This window comes from Cajanus cajan, chromosome 1 (genome assembly GCF_000230855.2).
Source record: "Cajanus cajan strain Asha chromosome 1, NIPB_CcT2T_4, whole genome shotgun sequence".
NCBI lineage: Eukaryota > Viridiplantae > Streptophyta > Magnoliopsida > Fabales > Fabaceae > Cajanus > Cajanus cajan.
Genome location: NC_138517.1, coordinates 88,185,805 through 88,203,746, shown reverse-complemented (window position 1 = coordinate 88,203,746; position 17,942 = coordinate 88,185,805). Strand labels below are relative to the sequence as shown.

Here is a 17,942-nt window from a genome sequence, read left to right as displayed (position 1 = left end):
CTTCATTAAAATCTAAGGTCGAATTCGAACCTCGGTTTATTAAGGTCAAGTCTGAACCTTCACGAAAATCTAAGGTCGAATTCGAACCTCGGTTTATTAAGGTCAACCTTCATTAAAATCTAAGGTCGAATTCGAACCTAGGTTTATTAAGGTCAAGTCTGAACCTTCATTAAAATCTAAGGTCGAATTCGAACCTCAGTTTACTAAGGTCAAGTCTGAACTTTCACGAAAATCTAAGGTCGAATTCGAACCTCGGTTTATTAAGTTCAACCTTCATTAAAATCTAAGGTCGAATTCGAACCTCAGTTTATTAAGGTCAAGTCTGAACCTTCACGAAAATCTAAGGTCGAATTCGAACATCGGTTTATTATGGTCAACCTTCATTAAAATCTAAGGTCGAATTTGAACCTCGGTTTACTAAGGTCAAGTCTGAACCTTCACGAAAATCTAAGGTCGAATTCGAACCTCAGTTTATCAAGGTCCACCTTCATTAAAATCTAAGGTTGAATTCGAACCTCGGTTTATTAAGGTCAAGTCTAAACCTTCACGAAAATCTAAGGTCGAATTCGAACCTCGGTTTATTAAGGTCAACCTTCATTAAAATCTAAGGTCGAATTCGAACCTCGGTTTATTAAGGTCAAGTCTGAACCTTCACGAAAATCTAAGGTCGAATTTGAACCTCGGTTTATTAAGGTCAAGTCTGAACCTTCACGAAAATCTAAGGTCGAATTCGAACCTCGACTTATTAAGGTCAAGTCTGAACCTTCACGAAAATCTAAGGTCGAATTCGAACCTCGGTTTATTAAGGCCAAGTCTGAACCTTCATTAAAATCTAAGGTCGAATTCGAACCTCGGTTTATTAAGGTCAAGTCTGAACCTTCACGAAAATCTAAGGTCGAATTCGAACCTCGGCTTATTAAGGTCAAGTCTGAACCTTCACGAAAATCTAAGGTCGAATTCGAACCTCGGTTTATTAAGGTCAAGTCTGAACCTTCATTAAAATCTAAGGTCGAATTCGAACCTCGGTTTACTAAGGTCAAGTCTGAACCTTCACGAAAATCTAAGGTCGAATTCGAACCACATAATCCGAGGTCGAATACGAATCTAGGCACTCTCGTTAACGGTCGAGTTCGAACCTTAATCAAATCGTTTCACTCAAAATTTAGGTCCAGTACGAACCTCAGCTCAATCGTTTCAAATTGGAGGTCAAACTTGAACCTCCACGAAAACCTAAAGTCGAGTCCGAACCTCGCGCTATCAAGGTCAAATCCGCACCCTCATGAAATTTTCAGAAAACAGACATCAGAATGCATACACAACGGAAATCGAGCACAAGCGCAACTCAATCGTTTTCCCTCAAAGTTGAGGTCGAGTTCGAACCCTAACACCCTCACCTATGATCGGATACAAAACCTAACATATTAATCTAACGACGAGTGCGAACTCTCAATGGGTCACTCAAACTTAGGCCGAATCCAAAGCACACCAGGGGCATCAAACATATGTCTCAAAGCACGCAAGTGTCGAAAAACAGACGAAGTCGCAGACGAAGAAAAACACATATATCCATAGAGGCAAAGTTTCCAAGGTTCAATACATTAAGTCAAGAAAAGGAAAACATAAAGCAAAAAAGAGAACAAGAACGGCCTAGGTTGAGGCATTTCCACTCGAACTGTCATCGACATCATCCTCCCTGACCAGCCCCCCAAAGCGGACGACCTTTTCCACATGCAAGGAGGAGAAGTCGAACCTGGGAGCCAGGAGACGTGCCTGACAAGTAGCCTTTTGAAAGCCCCTCTTGTGCTCCATCAGAACGGAGCGTTCGACCTCCGCGAGCCTCTTCTCCGTGGCCGCTTTCCCCGCCGCGAGCTCCGCGAGCTCCGCCTTCAAGGTGGCAATCTCGTCCTCACGGCCACCAAGAATGACCTCGCTACGGAGGCGCTCCTCAGTCGTCGCCGCCAACTCTCCCTTAAGAGAGGTCACAACGTCCTCCAGAGCCCGCACTTGGCTGCGAGAAGACGTCACCTCATCCTCCAAAGAGCGAGCGCGACCCCGAGAGAAGGCGACGAGCTCTTGCAACTCCCCCACCTGGGAAGCATAAGCCTCGTTGGATCGTAAAGCGATCTCAAGAGACTTCTGCACCCTTGCAAGATCGCCCCGCACAGACCGAAGCTCCACCTCCTGTCGCCTCGCCTCACCAACAGCAACATTGAGAGCCTTGTTCTCCTTCCTCAGGATCTTATTTGCATCCTTCCAGGGTTGAAGTCGGCCCCTCAGCTTAGGCAGCTCCTCTTACTGCTTGGCCAGACCCTCCTGCTGCTTGACCCACCTCGGCTTCCAGTGGCCTAGGATGCCCATAGCCCTCTGCAACAGGACCTGAGCAGCATCGAAACTATCCTCGGGGCCGACCTCCTCTATCAGCCCCTGGTCCTCGGAGCTCAACGAACCCTGAGGGAAGAACTTCTCAGCGGTCACCCCCGCGCTCCACAGGGACTCCAGGGCAGCCGAAGCGCTCATATGGTCCAGCCGCACCTTTGAGAGGCCCCCCGAAGCGATGGGCCAAGTACCGGCTCCGGGAAACCACCTGTGACGAGCCAAACGGCGGTGCCGAAGCTGCAGCGGGGGACGAGGGAACCTCCGACCTCGCCTGCGGAAACCAGCCCCATGTCAAAAAAAGGGATAAGATGACAAACAGGAAACCACGAAAGTCAGGGAATACGACTTACCTCAGCAGCAGGGGGAACCTGCTCGGTGGCCGGAACCGCCACCTCGGCAGCCTGGGCGACCCGCCCAGCAGCCTGCGTCGCCGCCTTGGCGGTATCTCCCTCCTGCGACAGACGGCCCCAGGTCAGAACACAGAAAAACACAATAAGTGACGTTACAAAAGTAACAGTAACAGGGTTCTCACCACCTTGGCAGCCTGGGGGACCTACTTAGTGGCCGGAATCGCCACCTTGGCAGCCTGAACCACCTCCTCAAAAGCCACCTGAGGGGCCTCCTTGGGCGCTGGACTCTCAGTAAGGTCCACTACACTCGCATCAGCGGCCGTCGAGGTCACCTCCTCGGCATCCGCAGGGGCAGAGGTCCCCCCGACCTCCTTCGCTCCCCTTTTCCTCTTTCGGCTGACCTTTAGAAGGGGAACATCCTCCTCTTGAGGCTCGGGGACCTCGAGTTCTGTGACATTGTAGCGATGTTAGAGCTCGCGCCACAAATTCTTCCCCATGATACCTACAGACAAGAAGCAAAACACATCAGCAAAAGAAAGCTACACAAACCCCAAGCCACCGAAAAACAAAATACTCACTCTCCAAATCCTTCTCCCTGTATGCCGAGTTCGCAAGTGACAGAACGAGCTTGCAATCCAGTGGGCGAGGAAGTGCAGCGAGGTTGTCGATAGCGGCCACCTCCGAGACCGTCAGTTTCACCTGGCCTACCCCATGAAACCTAGACGGTTTGGGGCACTAGTAGAAAGGGAATTTCGGCAGCCCGTCGAAATAAAACGCCCCATCCTCCAAAGGGTCAACATTCACAAGAGCAACCCAGAAAAACTCTTGCTGGAAATTTTTATATGACTGGGAGTAGAGGGTAAACAAACCTCCATCCCTACTCCCATTCAAGGACAGAATGCCATATGGCGGAACGCCTAACTTCAACTGATAAAAATGAAGAAAGACGGGAAGGGATACCTCTATTCCTAAAACTGTACACAGGACTTGAAAAGCCCTCAAGAAACCCCAACTATTGGGGTGCAACTGGTAAGGAGCCGCGTTGACATGGTTCAAAAAATCACACTCAAACTGAGTGAGAGGAAGACAGACACCTAAATCCCTAAAGAAACAATAGTACATATAGAAATGGGGAGAATCGGTAGACTTCCCCATGTACACACCCTCACCAGCCTGACAGGGTTCAAGCCGGATCATTCGGGAGATAGAAGGGTCGCAAACCCTGCACGACCTGGCGATCCTATTGACCTCAAGAAAGGTCCGAAAGACACTTTGGATGCCCCCCACCTCGCACTTGACCCAATCATAGCCAGGAATGCCTGGCTCCGGGCCCCGGGGCGGATCCTTCTTTTCGGCGGCAGATTTTCCAGTAGCCACCGTCTTACCACTCTCCTTGCCCCGAGAAGGCGCAGAAGAACCGGCACTACTTCCCCCAGCCATGAAAAAGACAAGAAAGACTTGAAGAAGGTTGGGGAAGAAGAAAAAAGAATACTGTAGAAAGGAAGTACCTCGTACTCTCCCTCAGAAATTAACCCTAACAGTGACTGGGTTACCGGAAACGACGGCAGAAACGGAGACGGAAGATGAGCAGAAAAACGAGAGGAACAGCGTACGCAAGAAGCTGAAAAAGCGAAAAGCGAGCAAAGTGAGAGGCGAAGAGGCGCATATGAGAGAAAAGAAAGTTTTCTCCCAAAATTCAAAACGGTCGTGCCACGTGTCAACCTAAGGGAACGCCTGACAACGCAATTAATCACAAATTCATCATTGCATAACCGTCATTTCCCATGACACGCCACTCGCACGTTTTCGGAAAATGAACAGTCGTGACACGTGTCACCACAACGAGCAAACGTACGCGAGAGGTCACCTCCTCCCAGCGAGCTCGACCTTAACTCCTCGACCTACGGTTTTCGGAGCTCAGGGGGCTAGTGTACTATCCGAACCTTGATATACCAAGGTCGAGTCCGAACCTTGAGATCACATTTTCTTAACCAAGGTCGAGTTCGAACCTTGATATGCCAAGGTCGAGTCCGAACCTTAAGATCACATTTTCTTAACCAAGGTCGAGCTTGAACCTTCAAACAACAAATGTGGGAGCTCCTCAGAAGCCCCTTCGCTCTGACATCACTCGGTGCTTGGGGGGCAAGTGTACTGGCCAGCCAAGTTGCCGACTTGTCCTTCACCAATCTATTGACTCAATCAAAGGTTTACCAGCCTGACCAAGCAGTAAACTCATCATTGTCGAGTCCCTTAGCTCGGCCATGAAATATGGACATCGGAATGCGACATCGGCCCAAAGAGGTCACGTCATCAAACAGATAAAAATACAATTTTTTTACCATGCCGCCTGCACGTTCTCGAGAACGAGGCGACAGTTTCAACACATGGCATCTTGACAGGCAAGCATGCGCGAAAGGTCACTGCTCCCTGACGAGCTCGGTCTTAACTCCTCGACCTACAGTCTTCGGAGCTCGAGGGGCTAGTGTACTATCCGTACTGCGTAACCGAGCTCCGAGCTCGGCACCATAACGCAAGCCGACCTCGGACACGCACCGCGTGACATCAGCTCGGTACTTAAGCGAATCATAACTGATCCCCGAGGATCTCGCCCCGGACGAGGTCCGTTATCTAATCATATTACACCTCATCTCAGGCCAAGGCCCAAAGCAACCCTAATTCACACCTAGATACGTGCATTACTTATACGAGACTAATACTCACACAAACACTAACTTTAGCATCGGAGTCTCTTTTGCAGGTACCACCCCTATCTTGGAGCACCAGCATACCAGTGAAGGAGGCTCACTGATCTTACCTGGCGAATCACCTCTATAGCAGATTTCCGGTAAGAACAGTAACAATTTTATAATATTAAGATGAATTCTAAATTAAACGCTAAACTACAAATATTAGATGAATACCTATAATTTGTTAACGCAAGGAAATCGATTTATGATTTGAGACGTGATCAACTAGTTTGAAGTTATTTTAATTAGCTAGTAGTTTTAAATTTTAGTTCTGAGAGTATACAGTTAAATTAAATGCTTAAAGAGAGAGTTTTATTGTCTATAATAGTTATACAACTCAAACAAGATTGTTCTCAATTGAATATATGAGTGTTTGATTCGGGAAAAAAATAAAAGTGCAAATTATTTGAACCAAAACGTGGAAATAAAATCAGGGCATAAAATCACTACCTGCCACAGAAAATTTCCGGAAACACAAATTTCATGCTAAAAAAAAAAAAAACCATACAGAACACGGGGATGCAGACGAAACAAGTTCAAAGCCTTGAGGAATCTTTAATTACTTCTCTGGAAAATGTCAACGATGGTATTCCACACTTATCTAAAAGGGGTAAGAGATTATGCAATTTTAAACTAAATGTGTACATCCTGTTTCAGGATATTATGAAATCTTAAACTAACACGTATTCTATATGCATATGACAAACCTAGAAAAACTGAGAGTTTATGAAAGATTAGAACTCTAGTTTCATGATGTGTTTTCAAACTTTTGATAGATGCCTCATCACTAAACTATAGCCATTAGAAATAAAAAAGAGAAACAAAAGGAAGTATAATTAGTTGGTGCTCCTCATCTGACCCCTTAGGCCTTAGTCTTATGTTTAGTATGTTGGGATAAAATTTCTTAAGCCAAATAGAAATTTTCCATTAGTCAATATTAAGAACCGTTGTCTCAGATTACAGAGTTAATGTTAATAATACATACCTGTATCTATTAACGTTGATCAAAAGGTTGCAGCAGAATAGTCTTTTGGTGCAATGATCTTCCTTAGCCAAATCACTAGATTCCTTGATGAGACTTGATGTTACTCTTCTGATGGGGAGATAGAGAGACGTGTGTTTCTGATTTGGCATATTGGGGACCATGACCATCTTTATGATTTTAAACCTATTAGGGTTCCCATTAACCCCTAACAGGCCAACTCTAGTTTCCACTTATATGGGCCCATATCATTTTTTCCTGTTGACAGTCTAAAGGCTCACTAAAATTAAATCACTTTTATTGAGTCCAACTAAATGTAAATAACTAATATAAATACTACAAATAATATATGCAACCCACAATAATTATTAGAAATAAAATTTCTAACATAGCAGTGCAACTTGGGCACTGGAAATGTCTATGCCGTCAATCGAACACTACAGCATGCTCTAAGTTTGATTTAGATTTTAATATAATTAATTTTGAATAATATCATGGTAGCAAAGCCACATCATGTTAATTAATGAATTAATTATGCAAACTTACACTACAATAAAATTGTCATATAGTGACACACACCCTATAGTGATACTATACATGTCACTAAAAATTACTTTTATCCACATAATAACTACAATATATGTTGGTATCTTATTAAAAAGTGTGGGTATAGACTATAGTGACACACAAAATATGTTGTTAAATCTCATTCAAAATCAACACTAAAATTGTGTGTAACTATATGTAAAATAGACATATACTTACATATATTGTATTTATAGTGACACTTTTTGTATGTCACTAGATGCAACATTTCTTGTAGTGTTAATTATCTTTTATATATATATATATATATATATATATATATATATATATATATATATATATATATATATTATGAACTTATAAAATTGGGTTAAATAAATTTCAGGTTTTATTGGGATTTAAAGTTTTGATAATGTTTGATTTGATTTTAACCATCTTATTACAAGTGGGAATATATTTAGTAGTGCATACTTAATTGGATTATTATCAATGAGAGCTTTGGTGGGATTTTTGAACCCTAGCTAGCTTAGGGTGTGTTATATTCTTACTTTTATAATTTTTTCGGTGCTTTTATGGTCTAAATTAATTTTTCCTCCTCTCTTTTTGTCTTTTTAAGCAAGACTTGTGCACAATTGCAACCATGATGCTGCGATAATATTGGGAAATGGGATGTAGTTATGGCACATAGATTACATCAATGGTGTGACACAATTAAAGTTGCTTTTAGGACAGTGGTTCTAGTCACAAATGCCACAATCTGGTTGGCTTTGTGATCGCCCAATTAAGTGTGGGTGCAGACTTTTTTTTTTCCCTTTTAATTTTTTGGTACTTTCAATTCCTATGGTTCAAACTTTTCTTCTTCTTTTCCTGTTCTCTTTTTGTCCTTCTGAGCAAGAGTTGTGAGTTTCAAACATGTTCAAGGTGCAGAAGTCCAGTTATATGGGGGGCCAGTTGTGACTTATAGATAGGTTTGCCAAAAATTTACTCTCAGAATAATGATTTTGGTAGTGCAACAATTTATTTATTATTTCAAACAAACATATTTCCAATTATCCAAAATTTCTTTATCATCTCTTATCTTTTCATTTTCATTCTTTAGAGGTTTGGACGCACATTGAATTTCTATTTTTATTTGTGTGCTTTTTCTTAATAATTTTTCTACAAGTAAGAGAAAAATAGAAAGAGAAAAGAAAATTTGTAAAACAAGATGAATATAATGTGAGAAATGGAAAGAAAAATGAGCTACAAAAATTAATAAGAATGAAAATGGATTGTGTTGAATAACATGATATATGTTCATGTTAAAGAGAAAGAGACAATATTATTAAATATAAATACAGTTCTATATAGTGGACTTTTATTTAATTAAAATTGTATATTTTTATATATTATTTTAATTGACATCAAGAATTTTTTTAAACGATAATAAAAATTATTTCAAAATATAAAGATCATCCAAATAAGTATTGCGTTTCTTAACAAAGTTTTTTTTACAAATAATTAAAAATAGAAATTAAATTCATAACAATGTATTTAAGAATTTCGGTTATCTATTAATTTTATTGAAGTTTGTTAGTGAACTATACGAGAGTATCCAAAAAAATTTAATGTCATATAAGATATAGCTATCTCACATGCAAAATATATACCAGTATGAGCATGCACAGCCATTTTCACTTGTGTTTGAACCCCGCGATAAAAAAATCATAAAAAGGATCGGATGTGAATAGTATGCAGAATCAAAAGAGAATTATATTGCACGCGTGCTTATAAGCATGTGATTCAGACATGGGTGCGAAATCAAATAAAAAATATATATGGCATGTGCTTCTGCATTTCACTCTGTAAGCTAGCATGCCTTGTAACAAACCAAACCTTCAAAAGTAGGGCTCATCCATCTAAGACACTCGCTCTCTGCTTCGTCAAGCAATTCATTTGCCATAATGCATAATTAGGACTGTTCACGGCTTGTAAAAATTTTATAACCTTTTTTTTTTTAATCCAATCGAATTAATTTGATTCTGATTGGATTAGTTTAATTTAGATCATCAGATATCTAACAATTTTTTTAAAAAAAAATCAAATTAAAAAATAAACATCTAGGCCCAAAACCATCTTAAAACCATTCACTTGTAGGTTTAAGCCCATAGTGTGTCTGGACCATCTAAACCAAGCTCCAATGAAATGTGGACCCGAGCTAAAAATAAACATGGGAGAACGAATCTCGCAATTCTTGAAACGCATGCCCAACAGTGAAAGAAGGACCATTGTTAGATAGGTGAATTATTTAAATATGTTGTTAAGGGTTTGACTTTTATCATTTATATGCAAAAAAAAACTTTATAAAGAAAAATAAATTTTCTACTTCAAATAAAATTAGTCTTTGACTATTAATTAAAAATATCTTCAGTGCAAACAAAAAAAAAAATTATACACAGCTTTGAAAACTTATATAATATATGCGAGGAAACTTACAGGTTATTGTAGACCGTAACAACTTTTAATATTTTATTTTTAAATTATATTATTATTTAATTTAAGTCCTTTGCTGATTACTTGTTGGTCCTAAATTGGATCCAACTCCAACTAATGATTGTACCTAGGATCACTTTACTGATATCTCTTCCTTTCTTTTTACAAGGGGGTAAGTTTATGATGAAAATTGTGGTGCATAATGTAATATCCCAAAATTTTATTCAAATGAAAAGAGTTATTTATTATGTGAATAAGTATTTTATTTCTGTATTTTACTATTCATGTATATGTATTTTACTATTTACATATACGTATTTTACTATTTATGTATACGTATTTTACTATTTACGTATACGTATTTATGAATAGTGTTTTACTATGTATGCATAGTGAAAGGCTGCGTTTTCGGGGGCTGCGGACGTTTGAAGTTTCAAAATTATAATTAATTTGAATATAATAATGAATAGTGCATAGTGCATAGTAACTTATAATATTATTTTAATGAATAGTGCATAGTGCATAGTAACTTCATAAATTCTATAAATAGGGACCTAAGGATTTTGAAAATTCATAACTAGGGAGAAGAAAAGTTTAGAGAGAAGGAATTCTAGAGAGATAGAAAGAGAAAATAAGAGAGAAGGTTCTGCCTAGGTTGTGAAAAGAGGAGGAGAATAGAGAAGGTTCTGCTCTAGTTCCGGTTCCGGTTTAAGGAGAAAGAGAGTAGATTCTGCCCAAATTCCTATTTATCCAGGTAAGGGGGGAGTGGGAAACCTTGCTTGGGGGTGTAGAAATAATTGTTAAATAGTCTGTTTGTTGGATTGGCTCCCGATCCCTTGTTTGTTGTTTGATTATTTGAATATACATTATTACTGTGTTTTATTTGTACTACTTGATTTTCTTGTTGCGGTAATTAATAATTATAATTAATGGATAACTTCACTTTTACTATTCTAAAATATTCATTGAATAGAAGACTAAGCCTCCTATTAACTTATAAATTTAGACTTTATTATCTAAATGGAAGGCCGAGCCTCCTTATTTTCATTAAGCTTCCTATTTTACTTAAGGATTTAATTATACCATGAAATATAAATTATATGATCCCTAAAGACCTTTGAACTATTGGACCCTTGACTTAATGACCTTTGGACTGTTGAACTGTTGGACTGTTGGACAATGGACTATTGGACTATTGAACCTTTGGACTATGGGACTATTGAATTATTGGACTTTTGGACTATTGGATTAATAAAATATAATATAAGTATGAATTATGCTTATGATATGGTATATTATAGGAAATTCTGTAACATGTTAAATGTTAAGTTTATGATTGTATGACATGCATCATATGCATATATACTCCAGGTGTGCCGCTGAGGCCGCATACCCACGACTAACAAGGTGTACCTTTGAGTCACCCACGATATGCTAACTAGGTGTGCCTTAGGGTCACCAATGATGATATGTGAACTTCCGTATGGCGCCACATGCATATATTTATGAGTTGAGTCTATGACATCATTGTATGATAAATAATTATTATATATGATAATGATTATGTGTGTGTGCTATTTAACTTTTATTTCTTCATCTACAACTGAGTGAGATGTTTCTCACTCCCTTGTTATTTTTTTTGTATATGTTTAAATTTTTGTTGCAGGTGATCATCATCATGAGGATGTTGGTGATGAGGCCTAAAGGCTTCTTGGGGCATGCTCTGATAGGATGTGACATCGGGTTTAGCTAGGATTTCTCTTATGTCTTTCTTGTTCTAAAAATATTTTCTTTTCTTGTGTAATTTAATAAATTATAAATTGATTCCTAACTAGGAGGCACTGCCACCTTTACTGGGATTAATTTATAATCTTTGTTTTATAATAACTTCTTGAGTTTAATATTTATGTGTATGAATTATGAATGTGCATCTTCTACCTTATGATACTTATTATTTTATATCATTTTATGAAAATCTTTTATAAATATAGTTTATGTTTATTAATGTGTTGGGGTAGAGGGTGTCACATTTAGAAATGTAATATCCCAAAATTTTATTCAAATGAAAAGAGTTATTTATTATGTGAATAAGTATTTTATTTCCGTATTTTACTATTCATGTATATGTATTTTACTATTTACATATACGTATTTTACTATTTATGTATACGTATTTTACTATTTACGTATACGTATTTATGAATAGTGTTTTACTATGTATGCATAGTGAAAGGCTGCGTTTTCGGGGGCTGCGGACGTTTGAAGTTTCAAAATTATAATTAATTTGAAACTTCAAACGTCCGCAGCCCCCGAAAACGCAGCCTTTCACTATGCATACATAGTAAAACACTATTCATAAATACGTATACGTAAATAGTAAAATACGTATACATAAATAGTAAAATACGTATACATAAATAGTAAAATACGTATATGTAAATAGTAAAATACATATACATGAATAGTAAAATACGGAAATAAAATACTTATTCACATAATAAATAACTCTTTTCATTTGAATAAAATTTTGGGATATTACATTTAAAATCCTTAGGTCCCTATTTATAGAATTTATGAAGTTACTATGCACTATGCACTATTCATTAAAATAATATTATAAGTTACTATGCACTATGCACTATTCATTATTATATTCAAATTAATTATAATTTTGAAACTTCAAACGTCCGCAGCCCCCGAAAACGCAGCCTTTCACTATGCATACATAGTAAAACACTATTCATAAATACGTATACATAAATAGTAAAATACGTATATGTAAATAGTAAAATACATATACATGAATAGTAAAATACGGAAATAAAATACTTATTCACATAATAAATAACTCTTTTCATTTGAATAAAATTTTGGGATATTACACATAAAACCTATGAAAATTTTCCAAATATAAACATATCTATTTCATTTGAGGAATGGAATGTTTTAAAATTCATAAAAATAAGATTAGCAAAATCTTCTATTCCCTTCATTGATAATCAATGCTGACCATTCATTCAAATATAATGCATGAAAGCTGTATCTGTGTATTGAAGAAAACTTGGTTGAGAAATAACGACTTTCTGAGTGGGTTGAAGTGGTATGAGTAATTAGAGCGAAAAGAGCACGAAATTTAATTTGTTGACATGCGATTCACTAATCATAACAAAATGTCAACCAGCAATTACAACATAGGGGTTAATGGGTTATGGTTATTGCACTTGCACTTGCACGTACACTTCCTCTATGCGCGTACCTCCCACACTTTATTTTATTACGAAAAATCATGGAAATTAAGATTATTTACATTTATCCAATTAATAATTAGTCTCCAACTAAAAGAAAAAAAGTGTTAGTGTTAATCTAATTGGAGTGAAGAAGAAGGGAAATGAACCTTTTACCTTTACAAACACTTTTATAGCCGTCCTATAAGCTTTTTTTTCTGTCTCCGATTCAAACATTTATTTTTCCCCTTATTTTCGTTTGCGTCAAAAATAATATAACAATTCATTTTCGCTTTTACATTATCAAAACACTTTTATTACGCTAAAACATTTTCTCTAAAGCTCTTACATGTTTTATATTAAAAAAGTGAGACTCTAATTATGCTCTAATTTTATATTAATCTTATCATTAGATGTTCATTTATTAATTACTAAAATTTTAATGTTAATTATGATTTAGTATTAAATAAATAATATTACAATTAGTATTTAATAATATTTAAGCTAAACTATATATTAATTGTTATTTATGATAAAAAGAAATAAAAATTTATATTAAAAGTGCAATACAATATAAATATTAATAAATAGTAATTATAATAAAATCTATTTAATGCTCCTTTATAATTATTATAGTAAATAAAAAGTTCACAGTATTTTTTTTTCAATATATATTAATATTTTGCACAAATAAAAAGTTCACCTTTTATCACTATTAAAATAATTAAAATTAAATTAAAATTAATAATAAATATTTTATATATATATTTGACATCATACATAAGTTTATCTTTTTTTTTTCTCTTATCTCTTATATTTTTTTTTTTCTTTCATTTCTCATATTCTATTTCAACTCTCTCTCTTTTCACTTCCCTCTCAGTCGTCACTCTCTTTCTCTCTCACTATTTCTTTCTTTCTCCTATCTCTTTTTTCTTCATCTCTCTTTCTATTATGTATTTTCTCCCTCTTTTTCTTTCTCTTTCTTCTCCTACTTCTCTCATATTTTTTTCAAAATTAATATAAATATATAAATATTTTTTAATAATTGAATATTCAATATTATTTTTAATTATTAACTAATGTTTATTTTTATAAATTTAATCTTAAAATCTCAATATATATATATAATCAATTTTACCTATGAAAACAACTTATCATACCCAAATTAAAAGTTTAAAATTTTAAAATTTAAATTAGATTATTCAAATAAAATATTTAAAATATATATAAATATTAAAATTGAAGAAATTTAAATTTCAAAAAATTTAAATTCTTTCAAATTGATTATGGATATGATAATATGCTTATAATTAATGTTATGTCGTACGAAGAGAAAATGTGTTAAGATTTCTATTCTTCTTTCATATATGAAATGAATGATTTTTTTTTTATATTTTTTTTATTCGGCTCCAAACATATGATATGGTTTCTTCCGTAATTATCGAGTTATCCCGTCAACTCTCAAGTAAATAATAACGACATTTATCATTCATGAAGTGAATGTTAGATGAATTGATTTACGCATTGATGTTAATTAAGGTATTTTAAATTTGCATATTCTAGTTTTTATTTATTTATTTTATTTATGTATCAATCTTTTATTTTAATGGAAACCATTTAGAAACATTTCAAAGTGTGAAATTTTCATTTACACCTCTCTTTGAAAAAAAAATGTTATTTAAGAATTTTTTATTTTTTAAATAAAATTATTACAATTAAATAATATTAACTATTTTTCTTAGTTAACGTATATTATTTTATGTTGTTTATATTCAAAATTAAAGTAAATTTTTTATTTTATAATATCCAATTATACTATCATATACCATAATTTTGTTAATTTTTTATAATGATTATCCTAAAAATTATAATTATAGATAATTTTTTTATTAATTGATAGTGTACAAATACACTAACAATGTATTAATACTATAAATAATCTTTACATGGTTGTTTAATTATTATTGTCTTATACAGTAAATTTATTAATTTTTATAATGCTACATCCGATTTTTTAAAATAAGTTAAAATACATTATAACTTATTTCTTATAAAAAGTACTAGAAGTAGCAATTATTTGTAAAGTTATATTTTAAATTTTTTATTATTGACCATTTAATTATTTTGTACTGTTGGTAGTGTATGAAAATGAAATCCATTTTTAAATGTATTTGAAATGTTAAGAAAATATAAAATATTTAATGAAAAATTAATTGATAAAAATTATTTTAGTGATAATAAAAGTTAGTTTAATGTAATATTGAAATTATTTTATTACCGACTGTAAATGCTTTATTTAAATTTGATTGTTAATAAAAATTTGGAACGTAAAAATTTCCCTAAACTTAATAATTAAAGAGGGGGAGATATTTATTTTATTTTCGTTAAAATATTTTTTCTATAATTATTTTTCTTTTAATCTTTATAGTTTAAAATACATCGTTTTTGTCTTTATAATTATATTTTTCAATCATTTTTATTCTTTACAATTTAAGATGAATCTTTTAAGTTTCTATATTTATAATTTTTTTAATATTTTAATTTTTATCATTAATTATTTTTTTTGTACATTATCTCTTTTGTATTAAAATGCAAAAATATTAATTAAACTTTGTGTCTTATTTTGAATTATTTTGTTGTAGTTACACTAAATTAGACATCTTGACATTTTGTGTCTCTTTTGTATTCTCATATACAATATTCATTATTAAGACATTTTTTTTATAAAAAAAAAATTAAAAACATTTATCACATCAATACGAAACACACAACGTTATAAAAAAATAACAATAAGTACTAAGAAAATTAAAAAAAAAATCATAAGTAAAAAAGACTAAAAAATTTATAAAATTACATGGACTAAAAAGAATTATTTATTTTAAATTATAAAAACTAAGTGAAACTATAAAAATTTAAAAAATATATTTTAATATTTAATTTTTCATATAAAATTCAACGAGCATACATTGAAAAATTGAAAAGATACTAGTTACCTCTTCGTTCTAGAATGATTATAGTTTGAAATTTTTACATGCAGATTAAAAATAATAAATATTAAACTTTTTTATTTATATAATTTTATTAAAATAACTAATCCTTTTAATGAATGTATTATTTTTGCATTGCAGTGATTGAACATTTTAAATGATGATAAATTATAAAAATAAAATAAAATAAAATAATATTATATTAGAAAATAAAAACATGAACTATTTTGAGACTTTTAAAATGTTAAAAGTAAAGTCATTATAGGAAAGGGAGACTATGTAAAAGACGAGAATTTGTATGCAACATTATTTTACGAAACATGTTGGTTAAATATCTCTTTTCATCCTTGATAACAATTTTTTGTTTCAATTTAGTTCCACTTTAATTTTAGGTCTCAATTTGGTTCCCAATAATTTAAATCATTACAATTTGAGACTTCCGTCCAAATGATTTAAATGGGGTTAACACCTACTGGCGTGGATACCAGGTAAATGTCACGTAGATGCATAGGTGGATGTCAAATGACATGAATACACATGGAACCAGAACGGGCCGTTCTGAACGGCCCGTTCTGCATGCATAAGTTATGTGTTAATTTTGCAAATGGAACGAGCCGTTCCAAATGCAAATTTAACACAACAAGAGTGCAGCAGAACGGGCTGTTCTGAAACCCGAACGGGGCCGTTCTGTTTTTAGAATGGGCCGTTCTGAATTCAGCACGGGCCGTTCTGCTTTTAGAACGGGTCGTTTTGAATTCAGAACGGCCCGTTCCATAATGCTAACTTCATGCTTTTATTATATATATTTTTATTATATCTATATTAATAAAAATGTAATAAACAAAAAATACAATAAATTAATATTCATTTATGAATAAAACTATAAAAAAAAATCAAATAAGATAAGACTTTCCAAAATCCTTCTTTGATTTGAACTTATCCAGTTCAAAATCTTGACTAAAATGCCGCAATGTGATTCAAATTTTGAAAATAAAAATTCATAATATATCATAAATTCAAAGACAGAAACATGGTTCAGAAACTGAAAACAAAAATTCAGAACATAACATATACTAAAAAAGTTTAAAGAAATTATTTTACTCTAATTTGACTAACAATGAAATAAAATTTGTTACCATTGTCCTTAGTGACTGCATCATCCTTAACGATACACTGTATAGTCCAAATTTTAGCAATTGAAATTATCAATCCCCGTTAACAATATTACCAAATCTAGTGTTTGAAATGCTTTGTACAGTGATTTTTTTTTTGCACGAAATTCTGGAACCAGAACGGCCCGTTCTGAAACCAGAATGGTCCGTTCTGGTTACACTGTTGATGTGTTAAATTTGCACCTGGAACGGCCCGTTCCAGGTACAAAATTTACACACCAACAATGTAACCAGAACGGGCCGTTCTGGATCCAGCTGTCTTCAACTATTTTGGGATCCACCTACATGACATCCACCTGGCATCCACGTGGCCACCAGTTAACTCCGTTTAAATCATTTAGACGGAAGTCCCAAATTGCAATGATTTAAATTATTGGGGACCAAATTGAGACCTAAAATTAAAGTGGGACTAAATTGAAACAAAAAATTATTATCAGGGACGAAAAAAGGTATTTAACCAAACATGTTTTAATTGTAGCGGACAACTATATGTACTCATGCATTTGTTAAATGTTAAACCATGATTGAGGCTATCTCACCTTTTAAGGTGCCTCTAACATAGCGAAAAAATTAGTCATTGCTATTAGTAGTGGATATTTCAGAAACGAAAAAAAAACCATGATCAAGGCTAAAATTACGGACAACGCTATTTTGACGCATTATCTATGCCCTTCAGCGGCAAAAATAAACCACATGCAACTCCCTCTAATTTCTCTGCTTGTATCTCTCCCTTGCATCAATCAGACAAAACATTTTAATTTCAGCTCTTTTTTTCTCCTTTCTTCCCAATTTTTTTTCTCTTCGCATAAGTATTGAATAGCATTTTGGCTGTCTAAATATATCTGTTCACTTCAAAAACATCCGATGAAAGAGTAAATATAATATACAATAATGTTATATACTGAAATGAAATACTCTCTCCCATTAGTCTTCTAATGTGATTTTTATTATAAGATCCTTGTATAATAGAATCATACAAAATAATATAAACAGTTATTTTAGTTAATTTTTTTAATTGATTTTATAAAATAAAATAATGATATATATGTCAATTTTATCTTTCTTATTATTATTAACTTTTTATGG

The 17,942-nt window shown here is 33.9% G+C and overlaps 1 long non-coding RNA gene across 1 annotated transcript; it reads left to right on the top strand.

Annotated features, from left to right (window-relative positions):
* The first annotated feature begins 9,399 nt into the window (after positions 1-9,399).
* Positions 9,400-11,437, top strand: LOC109802900 (uncharacterized). Its single transcript, XR_002240123.3, has 2 exons — positions 9,400-10,227; positions 11,140-11,437. It is a non-coding gene; the product is annotated as an uncharacterized LOC109802900 (long non-coding RNA).
* The last annotated feature ends 6,505 nt before the right edge of the window (positions 11,438-17,942 follow it).